Raw genomic sequence first — 14,255 nt, 5'->3', positions numbered from 1 at the left:
TCCCCCGGGGTCATGAGATGATCACGAGGAAGCTTGTATAGGTATTCAGAATTCCGAGAAAATGGAATTTCTGGATCCAGATAGAAAAGTTCATTCCAAAGGCAGATGCAGTCTTGAATGATCAAGAAAATCCTTGAGTATCATAACAATGAAACTGGAAGATATGGGGATACCATCATTTCCATCTCTTTCACACATACACTCCTGCAACTAAAATAAACATTATACAGTTTTTAAATATTAGGACTATTTCAGATGGTTAAGATTTTTTTAAAAAACGTAGATTATTTTCAATTTATTACAACAAAAGAATCTGTGTTACACCGCCTCTCTCTGGCGATTTTATTAGGATGCGGCGGCACCACACAGACCAGCCGCGCATGCGCGTTCAGTGTTTATGAAAACTCACTGCGTCACCACTGCTGGAAAGCCTTTTCCCTCGGGAAGGGAGTGACCTGTAAGAGCGGCTCCGAGGCGAAGATGTCTTGGTTAGTATTCAGTTTAACTGAGATAGCCAAGTCGACACACTTCCCTCTTCCTTCTGTCTGTGTCTGGAAGACCACCGTCCCTGGTACTTCCAGAACGTTCGAGCCGCGCCACCCAAGAAGAAAACGATGTAGTCTGCGCATGCGCAGTAGCGCTTACGTTCTGTCTCCGCCTTCTAACCGTGTCAGGACCCACTATTCCCTTTTCTCCATTACATCCGTGTGTACGCTAGGAAGAAAGTAATGTTTCTAATCGGGAATACCGAGAAATTCTGAAAGAGGGTGATTATGACGTTCGCTCATATTCAGCTGTCCTCTAAACCCTTCCTCCCCCTTTCTCTTTAACGCTCACGACGACGGCGCGTGCCTACCACTTTCTTGTCCCCGTCTGCGATCATGTGAGCGGCGCTTCAGCCAATCCGAGTGGATAGTCACAAACCGACATTCTGACGGGCTTAAAGGGAGGGGGAAGTAGAGGGAAGGAAGCGAAAGGGGAACGACTGAGCTGACGGGAGGGGGAGAGAAGAAAAGGGGTGTCGTCAGAACCTGACTCTTGCCGTGTCTTTCGGAACGGGGTTGAGACTCCAGGCACCGTTGACTGGCAGGGGGTGGCTGCGGAATTCGGATTTTTTCTAAAGGACGGCGCTTCTCGTGAAGAGCCGCCTCCCTTCCGCTGAGAAAAGGTAAGCAGAGGAAACCACCAGTATTGCCACCGCAGACTCGGGGGGGGGGGAGGAAGGAGCGAGCGAGTGAGTAACTACAGTTACGTGAATGACACCCCTTTATGGGTGAGGGTGGAAAGGAGATCCTAAGGAAGAAAAAGCTGCTCCAATGGTTTTGTGATGGCCTATGGTTCTGCAATATGTACGTGTCTGTCAAACTCTCCGTTCTGCAAATGGGGCTCTCTGTCCAACCTTTTATGTTGTGGAGGTGTGTGTAATCTGCCCCTTTCGGCGCTTTCTGTCTGTGTGTGCGTGTGCAAGGCAGCCCACCCACCTTCCTTGTGGCTTCCCCAGTGGAGGGTCGTGGCTGTCTGTAACCGAGGTGGGCTGCTTTTGCTCCAGTCTGTTCTCAGTGAGCTTCGGGTGTGCATTTGAAAAGAGGAGAGAGCGAGAACACTCCCCCTTCCTTTCCCACCCCCTTTCGTGCGCTGCCTTTTCTCGTAATGGAGGTACTGCAACCCCTTTGCCTTCGTGGAACACGCACCAACCCATTTTGGTGAGAGCTCCTCTTGACACACCTTCCCTCAGTGCCCCCCTCCCCGCAACCTTCTGGTGGTGTACACGAGGATTGTCAGTCAGAGGAAGGGAGCTCTGTCCATCAGTAGCCCTTTGCTCCCTCGTTCCCAGGCTGTCACTTGTTGTTACCGCAGCTGAAGCCATGGCTGCCGCTGCTGTCACTGCTTCTCCCTCCTTGTGGGGCTGTTTCTCTCATATGTGTTCTTTCGTATTTTCCGCCCCATGCTGAGGCTTATATTATTGTTTTTTTAGGAGAGGGGCTGTGATGGTAGGATCATCGTGTTCAATAATAAAGATAATGCTGATAGGACAGTGCTTTAGTCTGCAGCATTGTCAGCCCTTTCTAAAGGGAAGAGGCGGTGGTGATCGTGTGTGTGTGTGTGTGAGAGAGCGAGAGCGCCAGCGTTTGCGTGTGTCGCGACAGGCTGCTAAGGGAGTGAAAGAGAAGGCCACAATGAATGTCCAGTAAGTTATTTTAAAAAAGGTGACTCTGAAGCATCAGGGAAGAGCTATTGCCAGCATAATTGTAAAGACTTGTGCTTAAAAATTCGTACACTAGGTGACAAACCTACAAACAACAAGGCTAGCCTGGTGCAACACGTGTGTAACTTGCTGGTTTTCTACCCTTGAATTTTTTTATGCTTTATATCTAAGGTACAGTTTTCTCTGCTGTAGATTTTGAGTGCAGTATCTTTTGTTTGACTTTGGCCTCTGCTTTGGTGTTTAAAAGTGAACAGCATAAAAGTCAGAAGTGGAGCAGAAATAGGAAATGCACTGTATTGAGAACCTGTAGAGTTTGACTTGGATGTGGATGCTGTGCATCTTTGTGTGCTTTGGACAAACCCTTATCCCAGTAGGTACTACTGACATTTTAATAGAACTCTTTTCTATGTACATTCTACTATACACCACACAGACAATTATTTCTGAATGCCACAGACAGATAATAGGTGTAGGTGTATGCTACAAAATTTCATAGTTTTAACAACAACTTAGTAAAATAATGTTCAGGACTCATGTAAGTGAATGAGGCTGAACGCTACAAGGGGAAAGCTACTCTCCCCAGCCTCCCATGGTTTCTAGCTTTCCAAGCTGGGAAGATATTTCTTCCTGGTTTCAAATGTAGAGAGCAGCAGGTTGTTCATGAGTAGGAAGCAAACACACTAATTGAACTGGGAGGGGGCTTCATTCTATACTAATCCATTTCGCCTAGAACCGCCAATTGTAGTAATCTCTGTGGTCCTAAAGAGAGCCTGCAAAATCTAAGGTCTTGTCTCAAAGACTATTTAAATATATACAGACTGCTACTTTCTTCAGCTTCTGATCACTGTTCTGAACTTATTGAAAACATTACAATTGTTAGTTGCTTCTGTAGTTATAATTGACCTAAATTTCCCCTCCTGTTATCCCTTTAAGTCTAGTTATAGAGCACATTCAGATGACTTCTCAAACCATTTCTATCTCTGAGACCTAGTCCTCTTGCCTTCTTTCCAACATGTGTCCTATGATGCCCTGTTGCTTTTCTTTGAACTTGTTTTATGTTTTCCCTTGAATGTGAGTGACCAAAATTAAACACAGTTCCAAATGAGGGCTTCCTAGCTAGAGATGTGAAGGCCCAGAAAAAAATGGATTTTTGGAGGGGGAAACTGGCTTTTTCCAGTTTTGCTACATTTTTTCCAGTTTTTTGGGGGGGAAGGCTTCAGAAAAAAGAGGACCCCCCCCCGATTTTCCCAATTGTTTTCTGATCTTTCACATTGCTATTTCTAGCACCTTGTAATGTGGCATTAGCACTTCCTTCCTAAAATAAAAAAAATCACACCAAATGTATCCAGTAATTGATTTTCCTTTGTTATCAAAGAAACCTGTAGAGGCTGGCATATGAAAAGTGGAAATTTAAGTTCTGGAATCAGCTTCTAATTAAAACTAAACTAGTACCTAGCATTCTTGCTTTTAGCCAGCTACGGAAAACTTATCTTTTAAAGAGGGTCTTCCCCAAAGTGTGACCCAGCCATTTTATAGTGTATAGTGAATTTGTGTAATTTCATGATTTCAGTATTTGTTTTTAAATTGCCATATATAGATTTATTTCTATTTATACGTTCTGCTTTTGATACCCTTATTGTACACTGCTTTGGAAATATTTGTTGAGAAGTGGTTTATAAATCCTGAAATGAAATAAGTAAATAAATGAGTCTGTCTGTATGCGGAGAGTTATAATGTGACAATCACAGATTCTTTTGTTGTAATAAATAAAACAACTGGCCACTAAAAAAAAATACTTATCCATCTGAAACATTTAAACATTGTATATTTTTTTATACAGGATTGTATGTGTAAAAGGGACAGAGATGGAAATGATTATGTTCCCACATCTTTCAGTTTCATTGTTATGGTGCTCAAGGATTTTCTTGGTGATTCAAAAGACTGCATCTGTTTTTGGAATGAACTTTTCTATCTGGATCCAGAAATTCCATTATCTCAGAATTTTGAATACCTATACAAGCTTCCTCAGGATTGTCTCATGACCAGGGGGATGTATATTATAAAAAAAAAGTCATATCCATTCTCTGATTTAAATCAAATCCCCCCTTCTGACATTTGTATGTTCCTCCATGCATATAATGAGTTGCTATGACAATGAAAACATACTGGCTTGTAAATAATCAGAACTATTACAATCTAGGAGTGTAATCTAGAACCGCACATTATGCAAGTCATGTGCACTGCACAGGTACCTGCCTAGAGAAAAGTGACAGATTTATGTGTGGTTCTCTCTGTCCGCATACAGGATTATATATTTATTTAATTAATTTATACCCTGTCCTTCCTCCCTAAAGGAGCCCAAATGGATGGGTAAAAGATGTATTTTTAAATTAGGCTGTTAAATATTGACAGTTTCTCTCAGACTGTTTTAAGATTAAGGCTAAATACAAGCATTTTAAACTGACATCTGTAATTTTCTTTAACTGGAAGAGGCGACGCTCTGTTAAAAAACCCATGGAATTAAATAATTGATTTCATGTTTAAATAAAGAAGCATATCTTCTTGAGGTCAAGCATTATCAACGTGATGCAATAGATCATGCATTATATAATTAGGGGCATGCTAATGAGAGGCAGGTTCTGACAAATTGGCATAGGGACTGAAATCCAGCTCCTGGATCTAGGTGATTATCCACAAGTAGTGTACAGGGTGACAGTTAGTGTGTCCATCTGGGTGATTATTATTATTATTTATTATTATTATTTATTAAACTTATATACTGCCCGACTAGCCATAGCTCTCTGGGCGGTGAACAATTATTGTTTATTATTCATCGCCTTACACACACACGCGTCTCAGGGCAATATATAAGGTATAGTAAAAACAGTTCCAAACAAAACAGAAAACAGTATTTATATTTTCAAAAACAATACAAAGTACTCACTCATGGCAGAGACCTATTCGTCTAGCTGGGAGAAGCTATTGTAACAAAAATGTCTTCAAACTATCTTGAACCAGTGCTCAGTTGTCTATGCAGAAGCTAGTGTCGTGTGTTTTTGCATGTTAATCCCGAGAGATTGTGGTTCTTAACGGGGGGAAAGAACTGGGTCCAGTGTCAACCCTAAACCAAAGGCTAGGTTGCCATCCTGTACCCACTTATCCAGAAGCAAACCTCATTAAACACTCACACTATATTGTACTGTGGTTCTACGTGTATAATGAGCAAAGTCTGTCCTTTACTTCGAAGTTAATCCCACTAAATAACGTGGTATTTATTCCTGAGTAAGGGTTTATTTGTATTCCATCCTTTGATGTAAACAAAATTTTCTAGGAGTACCTGCCTTAAGTCAGCTGGAAAACAACAACATGAAAGCAGATAATATGCAATAGTATATAAACAGCAGCATAAAAAGCAGCAATTAAAACCATTCCACCACAGGTTAAAAATATAAAGGCTTGGGAAAATAGAGACGGCTTTGTCTGGTACCAGGAAAAAAAGCAGTTGGCTCCAGGTGAGCCTTCCTGAGGAGAGCAGTCCATAAACAGGGCACCACCACTGAGAAGGTACTGCGTCCAGTTGCCGTCCACCTAACCTGTTGACAGGGGCACGCTAAGGTCCCAACCTCAGCATTTAGGCAAGCTGAGATTGGAGTGTGAGCTTTTTCAAATGCTTGTGAATAGGGATATCTCTGAATCCTGTGAGCTTTGAACCTCTGCTGTAAGGCCCAGAAACTTAACCTTGGAACTCACAAGTGAGGCCTGTGACTACAAACACTCTTAGATTCTGGCAGTGTCTTTTCTGGCTGGAGACAGGAACTGCCTGGTAGAAAGTGCACTTTGAGCATCATGTCCACCTTTGAGAAGGCCCTCTACTTCCAGATCCTGGTTTGTTTTGCAGCTTAAGCATAATGGGAAATAGCTGTTTATTCAAAAGTAGAAGCTTTCAGTTTCCTTCTGTGTCACCCAGAGGAGGAGGAGATGTAGTATGTGAGCCCAATGCTCTTGTAAGCTTATGCCCCTCAGACCATGGTTTGCTATAGCAGAACTTTGCTGCATCATCTCATAATGTTTAACCTCAGGAATCAGATTTCCCTTCCATGGTTCTATTTTTATATGGAAGAACGGTTTAAGTCAATCAGATTGATACAGTCATGATTTTTAAAAAATATATATTAAATATTAACATATTTATATTAAATTCACATCTCTTTGTATACCTGGTTAGTATTTAAACACATTTATTCAAATTGATTTTTTAAGACTATGAAATATAATTTAAAATAAGTATTTTAATATTTTAAATTTTTATTCCCCTTGCTCAAAAAGATCACCATGAGGGATAATGCTACTACACATGTTCTTGTGGGAGTGAGTGGTTCACTCCATTACACTGTGCTGAAATTCTGCCTGCTTCAAAAGTGACATAAGACTTTGAGTATTCTGCAGTTCTTGGAGAATTGTGGGGAGGGGAGAATCTATGTGCGCCCAGGATACTTGCACTCAGTGAGCTGATTTGTGGAATCCTGTAGAACACTAATGAGTCAATCCAGCTGAGGGGTTGCCAACTTGTCACCTATTTGCACCATGGCACCTATGAAGGCCTTCAGTGGCACTTCCAGCAGGTAGCCCAGAATCTGAGCCTTCATTTTTTTAAAAAAGAGTAAGTTTCTAGCCCTCCTAGAAAGAAAGTTATGGAGCAAAATGTACAGGTCCCCTTTTAAGTGATTTTTGTGAAATGAGCCATCCTGGCTGCTCCTGAGCAAAGTCAGAGCTGAGATTGATAAGTGAGTTGTTTGGACACCAGGCAGTAGGAATCCTTGGGGTCCTAAAGAACTGCCATTTCCCCTCCCTTTTAGTGCACTTTTTCTTCTTGACTTTGTTTCTATAGTTTGCCCTTCCTGTTTCCCTAGTAGCCAGAATGATCGTTCCTGTGTTGGCTTCTCCTGAGATCAGGTAGTGCCTATAAATCATTTTCTGCAAATACCGCTACAAAGTAAGTGTGGATGAATGTTAAAGAATTCCCCTCACCCCAAAACGCAAATGTGAGAACTTTGCAAAGAGGCTTAGGCATGTTTTCTCCTTTGCAGTAACTAATGACCAGGAACTTATTAAGAATTCACTGTAGATTTAACTTGTAAGTGCATTGGTATACACATCTACTTAAGTGTCTGTGCGTTTAATGAGGGTTACTTCTAAGTAAGTTGGTATAGGATGGCATCCTTGGCTTTGGTTTAAGATTGACATTGGAGAAAAACATGGTTATTATGCCCTTAACAGATGTATGGCAGGCAGAAATTCTATAGGTCAAGCCTTTTCTAGCATGGAAATTCAGTTTGGGAAAAGCTTAAACCTGACTAACCTAATTTTGTGTTATGCCATTCCCGCCCATGGAAGCAGTTTTGTGACTGGTGACCCCAGTACTCTCTCAAAATTTGAGATGTGCCTCTGGCCCCAAAAGGTTGGTGACCCTTGCTTTAGCTTTATTGGTGATAACATACCTGCTGAATTCACCTCCTTTGGTAGGAAGTGCAATTTGAGTAATTTCCAGGAAAACATTTGATTTGATCCATCTTGTGAAAACCCTCAACTTTTGAAAAGGGCAAGTATAGTATTTGTATATCACTGTGCTAAGTGCTTGGCTTGACGTTTGTGATGCTACAATAATATTGCTGGTGTTTGTTTCTGCATCACCACCACCTGAATATTTTCACAATCTGGATAGTTAGTGGTCACAGTTGCAGAGTTTGAGGGTAACATAACACTTTGCTGCTCTCTCTTCTGGAGCAAGCTTTACAATCCTGTAAAGATTGTTCTAACTTCTGTTATTAGAAAAAAATGACAAGAGTTAAATGCACTGGAAGAAAGAAGTCGCTGAGAATTAGCCGTAACAAGTGCTGCATGAAACACTTGGCCTGATTTTCAGATGGGTGGTGGGAACCTTCTAATCATAAGCTTTTGTGTGAATTTAATAAACAGCTAGGAAAATCAGGTAATTTTGCACTAAACTGTTTTCCCTTGTTTAGTATTCAAAGAGACAACACTTATGTTACCACCCATGTTTTCTGCATGAACAATCTGTTGCAAAACATTCTGGCATTTTCCAGTGTAGCAGTATTGATATGCATCTGCCAAAAATATTGTTAAATTAACAGTATATAGAGTGAAACAAGTAATAATAAACTAAGCTTTGTTTTTACTTCTAAATAGCTAAACAATTGTGTTTTAAAAAACACTTTAAGAGCTAAATGCTTTAACATGTTAAATTATTCATTTTAAATTCAAGTAGTGCAAGTATAACTAAATAAGGAATTTTGCAACCATGTATAGCATAAATCATTTTTGTTATTGTTATTAGTATTTATTAAATTTGTATCCCACCCTTACTCCCAGAAGGACCCCAGGGCGGCAAACAACTTAAAATACCATAAAACATTTCAAAAACAAAACATCTTAAACCTGTAAAAAAAAAAAAATTAAAAAGCAATTTCAAAACAAATGCAGACTGGGATAGTCTTTACTTAAAAGGCTCATTGAAAGAGGAATGTCTTCAATAGATGCGGAAAAGATATCAGAGAGGGTACTTGTCTAAGGGGAGGGAATTCCAAAGGGTAGGTGCATAACACTAAAAATCTGCTTTTTATGTTGAACGGAAGAGATGGCATCTGCAGGAGGCCCTCACCTACAGAGCGTAATGATCGACTGGATATATAAGGGGTAAGACAGTCTTTCAGGTATATTGATCCCAAGCTGCATAGGGCTTTGAACACCAGTACCCAAACCTTGAACTTGGCCCAGTAGCTAATGGGCAAACAGTGCAATTCTTTCAGTAGCGGGGTAACATGTTGGCAATATCCTGCCCCAGTGAGCAGTCACGCCGTAGCATTTTGTACCAGCTGCAGCTTCTGGACCAACCTCAGGGGTAGCCCCACATAGAGTGCATTACAATAATCTAGCCTGGAGGTTACCAGTGCAAGGACAAAAGTGGGTAGGCTATCCCAGTCCAGAAACAGCTGCCTATGTCTTACCAGCCGAAGCTGGTAAAAGGCACTCCTAGCCACTGAGCTCACTGGGCTTCTAGTGACAAAGATAGATCCAGGAGTACTCCCAAACCACAAACCTGCTCTTTCAGAGGGAGTATGACCCAATCCAAAGTTTGTTGTTGTTGTTATGTGCCTTCAAGTCGATTACGACTTATGGCAACCCTATGAATCAGCGACCTCCAAAAGCATCTGTCCTGAACCACCCTGCTCAGATCTTGTAAGTTCAGGTCTGTAGCTTCCTTTATGGAATCGATCCATCTCTTGTTTGGCCTTCCTCTTTTTCTACTCCCTTCTGTTTTTCCCAGCATTATTGTCTTTTCTAGTGAATCATGCCTTCTCATGATGTGTCCAAAGTATGATAACCTCAGTTTCATCATTTTAGCTTCAGGTGATAGTTCTGGTTTAATTTGATCTAACACCCAAATATTTGTCTTTTTCGCAGTCCATGGTATGCGCAAAGCTCTCCTCCAGCACCACATTTCAAATGAGTTGATTTTTCTCTTATCTGCCTTTTTCACTGTCCAACTTTCACATCCATACATAGACATCGGAAATACCATGGTCTGAATGATCCTGACTTTGGTGTTCAGTGATACATCTTTGCATTTGAGGACCTTTTCTAGTTCTCTCATAGCAGCCCTCCCCAAACCTATCCTTCTTCTGATTTCTTGACCATCGTCTCCATTTTGGTTAATGACTGTGCCAAGGTATTGATAATCCTTGACAAGTTCAATGTTCTCATTGTCAACTTTAAAGTTACATAAATCTTCTGTTGTCATTACTTTAGTCTTTTTGACGTTCAGCTGTAGTCCTGCTTTTGTGCTTTCCTCTTTAACTTTCATCAGCATTCGTTTAAAATCATTACTGGTTTCTGCTAGTAGTATGGTATCGTCTGCATTTCTTAAATTATTGATGTTTCTCCCTCCAATTTTCACACCTCCTTCATATTGGTCCAATCCCGCTTTCCGTATGATATGTTCTGCGTACAGATTAAACAAATAGGGTGATAAAATACACCCGTCTCACACCCTTTCCGACGGGGAACCAATCGGTTTCTCCATATTCTGTCCTTACAGTAGCCTCTTGTCCAGAGTATAGGTTGCACATCAGGACAATCAGATGCTGTGGCACCCCCATTTCTTTTAAAGCATTCCATAGTTTTTCATGATGTACGCAGTCAAAGGCTTTGATGTAGTCTATAAAGCACAGGGTGATTTTCTTCTGAAATTCCTTGCTCTGTTCCATTATCCAACGTATGTTTGCAATATGATCTCTGGTGCCTCTTCCCTTTCTAAATCCAGCTTGGACGTCTGGCATTTCTCACTCCATATATGGTAAGAGCCTTTGTTGTAGAATCTTGAGCATAACTTTACTTGCATGGATATTAAGGCAATAGTTTGGTAATTACTGCATTCTCTGGGATCCCCTTTCTTTGGAAGTGGGATATATTTTGAACGCTTCCAGTCTGTGGGCCATTGTTTAGTTTTCCATATTTCTTGACAAATTCTTGTCAAAATTTGGACAGATTCCGTCTCAGTAGCTTGTAGCAACTCTATTGGTATTCCATCTATTCCTGGTGATTTGTTTCTTCCAAGAATTTTAAGAACAGCTTTCACCTCACATTCTAAAATGTCTGGTTCTTCATCATATGGTTCCTCCATGAATGAATCTGTCATCCTGTCATCTCTTTTATAGAGTTCTTCATTGTATTGCTTCCATCTTCCTTTTATTTCATCTCAGTCAGTCAGTGTGTTCCCCTGTTGATTATTCAACATCCCTACTCGTGGTTTAAATTTCCCTTTCATTTCTCTAATCTTTTGGAATAGGGCTCTTGTTCTTCCCATTTTGTTGTCCTTTTCTATTTCTATACAATAACTATTGTAATAGTTTTCTTTGTCCCTACGTATTAGTTGTTGTATAGTTGCATTTAGGGTTCTGACCATGTTTCTGTCTCCTTTTGCTTTTGCTTTCCTTCTCTCTTTAACCATTTTAAGAGTTTCTTCAGTCATCCATTGAGGTCTTTCTCTCTTTTTAACAAGAGGTATTGTCTTTTTGCATTCTTCCCTGATCATGAGTCTGACTTCATTCCATAGTTCTTCTGGTTCTCTGTCAACTAAGTTTAAAGCCTCAAACCTGTTCCTTATTTGATCTTTATATGCTTCTGGGATGTTATTTAAATTGTATTTTGGCATTATGAGTGCTTTGTTGTTCTTCTTTATCTTTACTCTGATTTTCGATACAATCAGTTCATGATCTGTACCGCAGTCTGCTCCTGGTCTTGTTTTTGCAGAAAGTATGGAACTTCTCCATCTTCTGTTTCCAATTATATAATCAATTTGACTCCTATATTGACCATCTGGTGATGTCCACGTGTACAGTCGCCTTTTTGGTTGCTCAAAAAATGTGTTGGCAAGAAACAAGTCATTGGCTTCACAGAATTCAATAAGTCTTTCTCCTGCTTCATTTCTGTCACCTAAGCCCCATTTCCCCACAATTCCTAGTTCTTCTCTGTTCCCTACTTTTGCATTCCAGTCCCCCATGATTATCATCATATCTTGTTTTGGTGTGTGATCAATTTCCTCCTGTACTTTTGCCTAAAATCTCTCCAATTCCTCTTCTGCGTTTGATGTTGGAGCGTAGACTTGGATGATGGTTATGTTAATAGGTTTCCCTCTTAATCTCATTGATATCACTCGCTCAGACCTTGCGTTGTAGCTCCTAATTGCTTTTGCTACATCACTTCTCGCTATTAAAGCAACCCCGTTTCTTCTTGATTCCTCATTTCCTGCATAAAATATTTTGTAGTTGCCTGATTGAAAATGTCCCATTCCAGTCCATTTTAATTCACTCACGCCAAGTATTGTAATGTTGATACGCTCCATTTCTTGCTTGACAATTTCTGACTTTCCCTGGTTCATGCTTCTCACATTCCATGTTCCTACTGTGTGTGTCGTACAACTCCAGACTCTCCTTTTGCATCTGTGCACATCAGCCTCTGGGCTTCCTTTCGGCTTTGACCCAGCTGCGTCATTAGTCACAGCGCTACTCGTACTTGTCCTTTGTTCTTCCCCAGTAGCTTGGTGAGTGCCTTCTGACCTGGGGGTCTCATCTTCCAGCACTATCTCGTATTGCATTTTGGATACTCTGTTCATAGGGTTTTTGTGGTAAGAGGTATTCAGAGGTGGTTTACCATTGCCTTCCTCTGAGTTTGGATGCATCTTAGGCTGGTGTCTCAGCTTTTCCATTCCGCCATGGGTGCCCCTGCTAGGAGTCTAGCCTTGGTCTAGACTCCTGACGGCATTGCTCTCAGCTTCTTCAACACTCTCAAACCCCCTCACCACGTTAAGGTGTGCATCCTAAAGGGGGCCATCCAAAGTAGGCATATCAAATGTAATTCAAATAATGGCAATATATAAACAGAGTAGTTCCCATTTAGGAAGATGATAATGAATGTAATGGTTGCTGTAAAGAGAGCATCTGAATGCTACATTGCATTAAAAAAAATCTGGCCCTTTGGTTCTTTTCTCACATCAGTGTTTCATACCAATGCAAACTCTCGGGCTGTTTAAGCCAAGGAGCCAAGCCAGCTTGTTGGTAACCATGTGTCAACAACACATTGCTATGTATTGTACAGCTCAGTTTTAAGCATGTGTACTTGAAAATAATACTCCTGTGTTCTATAGGGGCCTACCCCCAAGCAAGTATGCAAGACATCAGCTCAAATTGATTGCTTCTAACTGGCTCAGACCTTGCAGTTGGCTGGGGAGGCCGTGTTGGTAGTGCTGCTGGCCTTGATCTGCGACAGGACCTTTTGGTTAGTGGCCTTCCACTGGTAACGCTGCTCTTCTTGGTGAGGTACATCTCCCCCTTCATTATTAACGTTTAGGTGGAATTTAAAGACGTTCCTGTTCATCCAGACATGTGGTAGTTGAAAGACTAATTCTGGCAACTTTGAAATTATTAGTTCTGAGGGTGTTAGGTTTGTTTTAAAATGTTTTTAACATTTTTGTATTTGGGGGGGTTGCTTCCCTTGATTCCTTTGGGAGGAAGGGTGGGATAAAAATCTTATTAATAATAATAAGAATAATGGGTTGTGTTCTTCTGATATGTCCTTATGATCACCACTAAGATAATGGGACTTCCACGCCTCTCCTCATGTGACCCCAAATCTGCTCTAGTGGGTTGGGGGAACCCCTAGAACAGATTTGGGAGAGAAAGGGGGAAGACCTGTTGCACTGGTTGTAATCCTTGGCCTGACGGGAGCCTGATTTAGCGCTATGTTGGATACAATCTGATAACAATATTTTTTACATTCTCTGTAGAAAAACATTCTAATACCTTGTGATGTTTGTTCTATAGACATGTGTCTGCTTAACGGTAAGAACAAAAATATTTAGACATTTGTCACTTGTACACAATTTTGTGAAAGCAGTACTTATCTCAGATGACAGTAAGAATTTGTATATATTTAATTGCAAATAGCAGGGGAAACCCAATATTACTTAGGCTATCCAGTTATTTTTGAGAGCCCACCTATGTCAGGGATGAGGAACCTCCAACCTCCTGGCCAATTATTACCCCCCAGGGGGTCCTATTTGGCCCCTGAGGCCATTCTGCTCAAACCATGCCCATCAGCTGATGTTACTAGTGATGTCAGCTGATGGGTAAGAGGACAGAGTTTAATACTGCCTTGGCTGTGTGATCCTGATCCCAGCAGGGAACAAGATTGTGCAACCAAAGCAGCAGGATTTAATCCCCGCTCAGCGTAGTGGTTAAGGTGTTGGATTATGACCTGGGAGACCAGGGTTTGAATCCCCACACAGCCATGAAGCTCACTGGGTGACCTTGGGCCAGTCACTGCCTCTCAGCCTCAGAGAAAGGCAATGGTAAACTCCCTCTGAATACCACTTACCGTGAAAACCCTATTCATAGGGTCGCCCATAAATCGGAATCGACTTGAAGGCAATCCATTATTCCCATTAGCTGAGTGGGGATTAAAGCCCTGTGCA

The 14,255-nt window shown here is 41.2% G+C and overlaps 1 protein-coding gene across 5 annotated transcripts in view; it reads left to right on the top strand.

The window, feature by feature from the left end:
* Positions 1-468: 468 nt before the first annotated feature.
* The window catches only part of ANKRD12 (ankyrin repeat domain 12), a 114,794-nt gene continuing 101,007 nt past the window's right edge, over positions 469-14,255 (top strand). For 3 of the 5 annotated variants that reach the window (XM_061595481.1, XM_061595488.1, XM_061595507.1), the window contains exon 1: positions 649-1,168. The gene's annotated coding sequence lies outside the window, so the exon portion shown is untranslated. Of the gene's footprint in view, positions 489-648; positions 1,169-13,054; positions 13,102-14,255 lie in introns of those variants that run through there. The other 2 variants (XM_061595512.1, XM_061595497.1) reach the window with 2 other exon arrangements.

The sequence above is a fragment of the Rhineura floridana genome, chromosome 1, assembly GCF_030035675.1.
Source record: "Rhineura floridana isolate rRhiFlo1 chromosome 1, rRhiFlo1.hap2, whole genome shotgun sequence".
NCBI classification, from domain to species: Eukaryota; Metazoa; Chordata; class Lepidosauria; order Squamata; family Rhineuridae; genus Rhineura; species Rhineura floridana.
The sequence above is the reverse complement of the archived record's forward strand: the minus strand, read 5'-3'. Positions and strand labels throughout refer to the sequence as shown.